The sequence below is a fragment of the Cricetulus griseus genome (assembly GCF_003668045.3).
Source record: "Cricetulus griseus strain 17A/GY chromosome 1 unlocalized genomic scaffold, alternate assembly CriGri-PICRH-1.0 chr1_0, whole genome shotgun sequence".
Taxonomy (NCBI): Eukaryota; Metazoa; Chordata; class Mammalia; order Rodentia; family Cricetidae; genus Cricetulus; species Cricetulus griseus.
In genome coordinates this window covers 39,898,921-39,907,788 of record NW_023276806.1, presented here as the reverse complement: position 1 = coordinate 39,907,788, position 8,868 = coordinate 39,898,921, and the positions used below count along the sequence as shown (strand labels likewise).

Below are 8,868 nucleotides of genomic sequence, written 5' to 3'. Positions count from 1 at the left end.
ATTACTTATCACTCCCCAAAGAGCCTTGGTTCCTAGTCCTTGCTCAGTGGAAAGAAAGCACTTGTCTCCTGTGTGTTAAGTGTCTGGTTCTGTGATTTGTCTTTCAGAATTGGAAATAGAACAGCCATTTGGAGGATCTGGGCAGGAAGCAGCAGAGCACAGCTTTGGAGCCTTCTTTAGGGAAATCGAGTTATGGATTTATGGTCCCGGTCAAGCTCAGCCCAGCCCCAGCCAGGGGCGGGCTCGGCAGCAAGAGTTCTTTCTGGTGGTGGCAGCAGCAGCAGCAGCGACAGCGGTAGCAGCGGCAGAGGCAGCGGCAGCTTGGCCCTCTGACTCTCTTCGGTGACGGGTATTCTTGGGTGGATAATACGGATTACGTTGTTATTGCTTAAGAATACGCGTAGTCGAGGAGAGTACCAGCGGCAGGCGGGCAGCAGCCGCCCCTGCCAGCCCACCAGCTGGCCACTAAAAGCTCCCGGTTGCCAAGGTAGCACTTCTATATTTTCTTTTCCTCGGGTGGTTTCGTTCTGGGTCTTCTCAGCACCTTTGGTGACCCAGACTGCTTTTTAGAAGGGGGGAAAAATGGGTGCGCGCCGGGGGGGGGAGGGGGCGGCGGAGGAGAGGGGCGGAGAAAGGAAGAGGGTCTCTGAAACCCGGCCTGTGGACTATGGAGCCATTCGCGTCCCTTCTGTGTATCTCTTCTCTTCTTCTCTTCTCTTCTCTTCTCTTCTCTTCTCTTCTCTTCTCTTCTCTTCTCTTCTCTCTCTTCTCTCTATTCTCCTCTCTCTCTCTCTCTCTCTCTCTCTCTCTCTCTCTCTCTCTCTCTCTCTCTCTCTCTCTCTCTCTCTCTCTCTCTCTCTCTCTCTCTCTCTCTCTCTCTTTGAGTTGTGATTGTAACTAGAGGGCAGGGGGACAAGGCGCGGATCTGAAAGAGTCTCTAAAGTTGCAAAGGATTGGAAGGCCTGGACTGGTTCAGCGGCGCCTCTGAACGCTGAGCTAGAGCAGGGGAGAGGGTCGCCTGGGGCATGTCTTGGCAGAAAGGGCGTGTCCGTGGGCGAAGGTGCCCCCAGAGAAGCTTGTCCAAGCTCGTGACTTCGCGAATTCCTGGTCTGGGGCGGAGCCGGAGCCCCACCCGCAGCCTAACCGCTCAGCAGGAAGACGTGGCAACCCAGTTTGGGGAGGGGCGGGGGACAGGGGCTGAGTCCCCGTGGAACTTTCAGATTACAAGTGTTGTGGGTCTCTCAGGAACCCCTATTTTCTTTTCGGATTTTCCGTGAAGAGGTGGAGAAGCAGGCTGGTAATCGGACTGGTTGCACTGTGGCACGGAGCTGGAACCTTCCTGAAAGAGGCTGGGGCAGGCAGTGACTGTTCAGATGTCCAGTTTCTTTGGGACACTTCTCCAGCGCTGCCTTCCCTCCCTCTGCCTTTGGGATGAGTCTCAAACATCAACAAAATCAAGGCATGTTCCCAGTCTCGGGTCTGCCGCAGAGGGATGGGAGGAAAAGAAAATCCTCCACTCTTCCATTTTTTGTCTGTTTCTAATGTTAATGGACCATAAAGCAATGTGGATGCATCCCTCTTAGCGAAGAACAAGCAATCGCAGGCGAGACCCTTCCAGCACGCCCGGGGAACTCCTGGGGCGCAGGAGTTTAAGGTGTTCCTTGGAGCCAGAAAATAAGGTCCACGGTGGTGGAAGGCACTGGCAGAGGCTCCGGAGCTCAGCCCTAACTGGCAGGGACCTCTGAGCTATGCAGCTTGCTTTTATTACTCTTGGGATGCTGCAGGGGTTCCTCGGGTGGTGGCTCTTCAAAGGTGGGAGGAGAAATGCTGGGGACAAGGATGATCCGGGTTCCCAGAAGGTTCCACCAGGCGCGGCTAGACTTAAGACCAGTTTTCCTCCCTGTGTGTTGCCGGTTGATTTTGTTTGAGGGACTGGCTGCGAAGAAGACTGAATTCCTGAGAAGTCGAAGCTGCTGGAGAAATGAAAGCAGCTCTCCCTTGTGGCGTTCCAGGACCCACTCTAAGCTCGGCTGCATCCAGCCACCTTCTCCCTCTGGAGTAGCTACCATTCCCGGGGCAAGACTTGCATTCTTTCTACTTGCCCACAAAAACAAGCTGAACCCGGGGCGGGGGGGCGCAGTGTAAGAAACGTGCCTTGGAAAAATAGCCTTTTCTTTCCATTTAAGGTCTCCCCCTTATTTCCAGCAATAGATCTGTAATGAAGGGTTCTCCAAGCCCCTTCTCTCCCTTTCCCTCTTCCTACCCCTAGTGTCCCAGGCTGAGTCCCAGGCTATCCAGACTGGTAGTTCTTGTCCTTTAGCAATGTCGATAAGAGGGGAAACGGGTGGGGTCTCCTGTTCAGATTTCTGCTAATGAGCCGGTTTTCAGAATAAGATGAAGCAAGCAAACAGAGGCTGTCGTTGCCCGCAACATTCTGTCACTACTAAGAAAAATGTGTAACCAAAGTTCTTTCTTTTATTGTTCCAAGAATTACCTTCTTTCTCCAGTTGGTGGTTAAGGGCTTTTAAATATTGTGCTTATTACGTATTTAACAATACTCAATATGCCTATGTGTGCCGTTGTTTCCCTGGAAATTAGAAAAGTAAAGAGGAGTGGTGCTGCTAGGTTATGCCTGGAAAGTTGTTCTCATGCTGGCTTATTATCCAAGTGTGGAAGGTATTGGAAGGGCCTGGTATTGGAAGGAGAGATAGAAAATGTCATATCCTATCATATGTTGTGGGAATAAGCAAGATCTTTTTGGAAAATAAGCTATTTCATTCAGGTCTTTGGCACTTGATTCAGCTCATGATTGAAATTGCTTCATAAATGAATAATAAGTTTTAGAGTGGGATAACGGGAAGGGAAAGGAGGGAGGCCTCTGCCCATCCAATGACAAACTGTTTGATTTTCTTCTGATTGAGTGGTTTCAATTTTTATCCAGTTACTTTTTTTTTTTGAAGAATTATTTACTTATAAAAGTTTCCATTAGGTGTCAGTCTGACTGAACTGGTTCCTATTTTAAATTATTATTTGGTGGGGGGGGCATTTCCATAGTCTGGGTATTTAATAATAAGAGGCAAACCAACCCAAACTTTATTAACTTGACATGACTGTGATAGATTGTTTTTGTGACAAGACAGCCCATTGGGTTTTTTTTTTTATCAGAAAACACAATTTTTAAAAATTACACTACTACCCAATTACTGCTTGTACACTGTCAGTACTCCTAGCCACCTGTAAAGAAGTGCAAAGTGCTTGTTGGTGGTTTTCTTGTTGGAACCCAGAGATACTAAGCAGTCATAATCCTTTTTCCATTAAGGTCCATGTGAAAGAAGAGAATGCATTATCTTTGATATTTGTTTTGCCTTAAGAAATGAAGAGAACTTCTATTAAGTTAATGTAGATACAGCTTAGACTCTGTTGGATAATATCACTTTTGGTATAAGGAAGGGAGGGGTGGAAAAAAACTTGTAAACTTTGTTTTTGATCCTAATTTTTTCTTTAAACAAGACTGCTTAAATACCCCAAAATTTATAGCCTCAATTTATAGTTTAATTGATGACAGCTTTGGAGCATAACATCTGAGTGTGTATTATATCTGCAAACACTCAATTTACACTGCAATACATAATATTTATAAACAAGTGTAAGAAATATTTGCTACTGAATCTCAGGTAAGGAGTCTGATGGAAACTGGATTTTTACAAATAACTTGTTTATTTCCTTCTCTGTGCCTTTGAATGGTGTTCTGATATTGCTGCTTATACAGGATATCAGGGAACTTGAATTCAGGACTAAAGATACACAGGAGTTTACGATGATTCCTATGTGAATACACCAAGAAGAAAAAAAGAAGTATCGGACTAATGACTTTCACAAGATATACTTCTCAAGAACTAGGCATATTCCAGGGCCAAGATATTTTCTGAAGTCATTGTTAACCCTAGAAAGAACGATACAATTCTTGGTATCATTCCAGTGTGAATCTAGAACCTAAAGAGAGCTCCTAATGACAGTCTGGGCAAAGAAAAGCAGTGAGGAGGTAGCATGGGAAAGGGGGAAAATTCCGTCACTTGTGTTATAACTTCTCTCATTATTTCTCATTTTAGTGATGTTAAATTTTCAATAGAAATGATTGTTGATGTTATAGGAAGGGTGGGAAATACTTTTGTACTTTGTGTAGAACAAGTATTTCATACTTGGTGGGGAAAGACAGAGCCATAGAAGAGTGAGGACAGACAGTGAGGACCAACATTATTCACCATCTTCTTGAAACTCAGCAGATGTAGTTATTCTTGTGTTACAGAAATGATAAGATGATGATCTCAGAATTCTAGATAGCTAAGCATCCCACAAAGTAAATTTGCTTTGAAATAAATTTCACTAAAAATTACTAATGGCCTCAGAATATGTGAAGACTTTATTATTAGTTGTAGTACCTATACAATTATAAGCATAAATGATACAAAAGTTTTAAATAACTCATTTTATAGTGGAATTTGTGTGTGTGTATGTGTGAAAATATTTGAGGAATTTCCCATGGCACCTGTATGTTGAATCGATACTTAGAAGCCTTGAATTTCACTCCTCATAACATTTTGCATGAATTTGTAAAATAAACCTTTTCAACTGAAAAAGCTTGACAATTAATACACAAAGTATAAGATAAAAATATTGGAAAAATTTGCATTTCTATGAAATGTGTTTTGAATCCATTAATTAGTTGATTGCTGAATGCATATTAACAATAGAAGAAACACACTGTGATATTTGTATTGTTGTCTAGGTGTCAAATTTGTGACTAGTTGAATATGGTTAATGTGAAGTCTATTATGTCCTAATTATGATGTAAGTTAAGTAAGAGAATCTGATTTTCATAGCCGATAAAAAATATAACAATATCTGTATAAGTGCTTATGCAAGTATCCTTTCAAGATACCAAAATGATTCACAGTATCTTTAAATATATACATATATCAAGATAGCTAGAATCAAAAGTTTTCCAAATCTAAAATCCTACCATTCTATTAATTCAATATTCAATTCTAAGAATGTAAAGCAAGACTGGTTACATTTGTTTTGATGGCTTAAAATTAGTCCCAAATTTCATTCACTTACAGTTTGAACTAAAGACAGAATCATAATCTGTTTACTAATAATATGTTCTTAATTCATGTGCAGTTTACATCACTGAACATTTCAAAAAGTTGACAAAGTATATGACGAAGACAACAGTGACATAATTTGAAAGTGGTAGCAGTATAATGAAGTAGAGATCTTTAAAAATTCTTCTAAAAGATTACTTTTTCATGGTTTTATGTAATTAGAAAAATAATTTCTTAAATTTTGTTCTTATCATTTTTATCCTGCATATTAATGAGAACTAATGATGTCTTTTTCTTCTATTGAGAATGCGTAGTCAATTTAAGTACTAGCTCCAACAAGTCACAAATCAACTGAGTTATGCATTAGTTAATTTATTAATGTTCTTTTGGAAAGTGACATCAGAAAAAAATTTAATTTTTAATTGGAATATACAAGAATAAGATTTTAAATTATATGGATAGTTTTACGTATAACTACCAACTGAAGTTATAACATGATCCTGAACTGAGTTAGTTTTATGCACAGTTTGTTTTCATAGCTGTTATTTAAACAGGCTTTGATGGTGTTTATGAAAGCAAGGTAAATTAAGATTAAGACAGTCATATGGAAAGTTATCATACTTATTTTTTCCCATTTTTAACATACTTAATGGGGAAAAGTATGTCTTGTAATGGAAAGAACTTTGGAATAAAAACTAGAAAATCTGCCTCTGAACTCAGTCTCTACAATGAGCAGGAATCTGGTCACATGGCTTTTTGGTCCTTTTTGGCCTCATCAATAAGGTCTGTGTTTAGACTCTTTCAAGGCCCCCCTGTTTCTAAGGCTTTTGGCTTCCATTGCAGAAAGCTAAAACCAGCCTTTTAAAACTTTTGTCTAAATCTTACTCTTCCCTTAACATATAGACAAAAGGTAAAAGAATGCTACAACTGAGATGTTTCCCAGCTATTCAGAGACATATTACAACATCAGGCAAAAACTTGATCCTCAAGATTTTTACTTAAATTCTTAAAATATGAAGAGGGTGGAAAATTTGCAATACCCTTTTCCCCTGTAACTGTTATTTGCTTTTGTAAGAAAAATGTCAGAAAACATCAGATTTAAAAGTTCATTTTAATATATTATCTTGGAAGTTCACTTATCTGTGTGTTCGTATGATAACCTAAAAGTTCCCTAAACAGTAACAATCTCAGTTGTACTTCTACCTAATGAGAACAAATGTTTAAGGTAAAAATGTGTGTGTGTGTGTGTGTGTGTGTGTGTGTGTGTGTGTGTGTGTGTGTGTGTGTGTGTGTGTAGATATAGAGAGAGCAAACACTTGGCTTTTAAAATGTTTATACTCTGAGAGTATATGCTACTAAGTTTATGATATTTTACAAAGTGAGTACAATGTTATATCCCATTATTCCTTTAATAGGATCAATATTTATCTAGATATTTCAATTCTAACATTATAAAGGAAACTTTTGTAGTAACTAATACACTCTCTGACTCATAGCAGGTACTCAAAACTATAAATTAATTCAGTAAAAGCAGTTAGTGTTTTATGACATATGTTGATATCTGGTTCACATGCTTCCCTTAACTTATACCCTTTTAAAAGTAATTATTTAAAAAAATAGTTATGGCATGGAATGTATTTAAATTTTATGTAATTTCAACATATTCTCAAATTTACTTACAAGCAAAAATGCTCATTTTTCTCTGCCATATATAACCCTCAAACAACTGAAAATCTATAAAAACAGTTTATTCAAGCTTGTATTTGTTGATAAATAAGTAATAATCCTTTAATCTAGTCTAATGGGAAGTTGTTCCACATGTCCAACACCTACTGTGTTTTATTTCAAATTAAACCTGTAACCACTTGTAAAATTCATGAATTTTAACTGTTAATCAATAGAGATATACTTCACATAGTGTAATAATTACTTTGATAGGCACATTTTCATAGCTCAGGGTCTGTACCATAGTTAAAATGTTTTCCATCACTTATTAGGAAAGCAGACTGAATTATCATTTCTTTTGAAAGCTGTAATTTTCCTGAGTGTTCCGAACACAATAACTATAAGTTAATTGGTAACCTTAAAGAATATACCCATTCTCTAAACATGAAGGTGATATGGTTTGCCAGCTATTGTTTTACTCATATTATTTACAAACTATCCATATGTAGGTCAATGACATTATAGATATTGTCCCTTTAAAACTTTGAGATTACATATAATAAAAAATTGCATAAAACTTTCAGTAGCAACTGACTTCAGTTAGCTGCCTGGAAACAGAAACAGGAGGTTTTAAAGCCATTTATTTGTGCTTATATTAGAATGGTCCTTTTTGTTGGATGTAGTCATCCAAAGGCCAGCTGTGGAACTGTGTGATGAACAGATGACAATAGGAACAAAATAAGAAAACTACTTACTACAAACTTAATTTTGTTATCTTTGGATGCTATATATATTAAAAGTAGTGTCCAATGTTACACTCTGAAGACAGCTTCACATTTGGATATGGAAATCCATATGGCTAACAATTGAATTTGACAAAAGTTGAGGGACCCAGATGATGATAACAATGTTAAAGGTGTAGACTGCATAGAAAAATCTGGAGTTTGGAGTGACACACTTAGCAAGAGAAAGAATTCCTGCAGGATCTTTCACTGAAAGGCCTAATAACTGGCACCATACACCTCGGAGACAACATCAGTTCCAGGAAACTTTAGAAAAGCTGTTTGTCTTTATTCTAGTTCGGGATTTCTTTTCCAGCTGTGATGGGCAGTTGTCAATACTGAGTTTATGCCATTTATTGGTGTACAAGGAATTACTTCATCATGTGAGTTTAAATGATATTTCCATGATGTTCTTACTTTTTTATTTAAGGGAAAATTCACATTGTGGTGCCTAGACCTTCATATAAAGTAAAATATGAATAGTCTCTTCATACACTGGGCCTAGCTTGCATGTATAAAATCCCTCCTGGCAGGATAACATAATGTTTCTCAAATCAAAGCAAGTATCATCACTTTGAAAAGACAGATATGGCTGAGCGGGCTTTGCATTTAGACAAAGTCTTTTATCTCAATTTTTTCTGTTGGAAAATATATATGGTATATTTGAATCACACTTTTGATATAAGGCATACTAGACAAATTTGTAAGACTGTATCAGCAATATTCCTTAACGTGATGGGCAGATATTTGAGTTTTAAGGGTTTAGCTTGTCTATTCAATGCAATTGCCTCAGCTTTCAGAAGACAGACTATTTGCTAATTAACTTTGGTAACAATCGAGGTTGACATTCGTCTTTCTATGGTGCAGTCTTTATTTGCAGAGACAGAATGTGCCCTTGGTTACCTATTTTCTTCAGATATAATTATTTCCCAGTTTGTTATCCATACAAAATCTAAGATTTAGTGAGTTTTAGATAAGTATTAAATAACTTCATTATTTAGTTGCTATGATACATTTCTCTGGCATACAATACTATAAGTTTTTACTTATGAAGCACTCATACCACAGTACTAAAAAAAAATCTTCATGGCAGCCTAGATAATATACTAAGCTTGTGTGCAGATCCTCCTTGTTGTCCATGCTTCTAACATCACAAGCAAAGCTTCAATGTCGAGTAGTTCTGAGCTCATTGCCCTTGTTAGTGTCTAATACTGGTTCCTACCTTTTTCAGATAAGTCACTATTTCTACCCAATTACATACAGTGTAAGCATTTTAAGCTCACAGATCATCTACACAGATGTGAATGCACCAAATA

The 8,868-nt window shown here is 38.4% G+C and overlaps 1 non-coding gene across 1 annotated transcript; it reads left to right on the top strand.

Moving 5' to 3' along the window:
- Positions 1-335: 335 nt before the first annotated feature.
- Positions 336-413, top strand: Mir137 (microRNA mir-137). The gene has a single exon (NR_105116.1). It is a non-coding gene; the product is annotated as a microRNA mir-137 (primary transcript).
- The last annotated feature ends 8,455 nt before the right edge of the window (positions 414-8,868 follow it).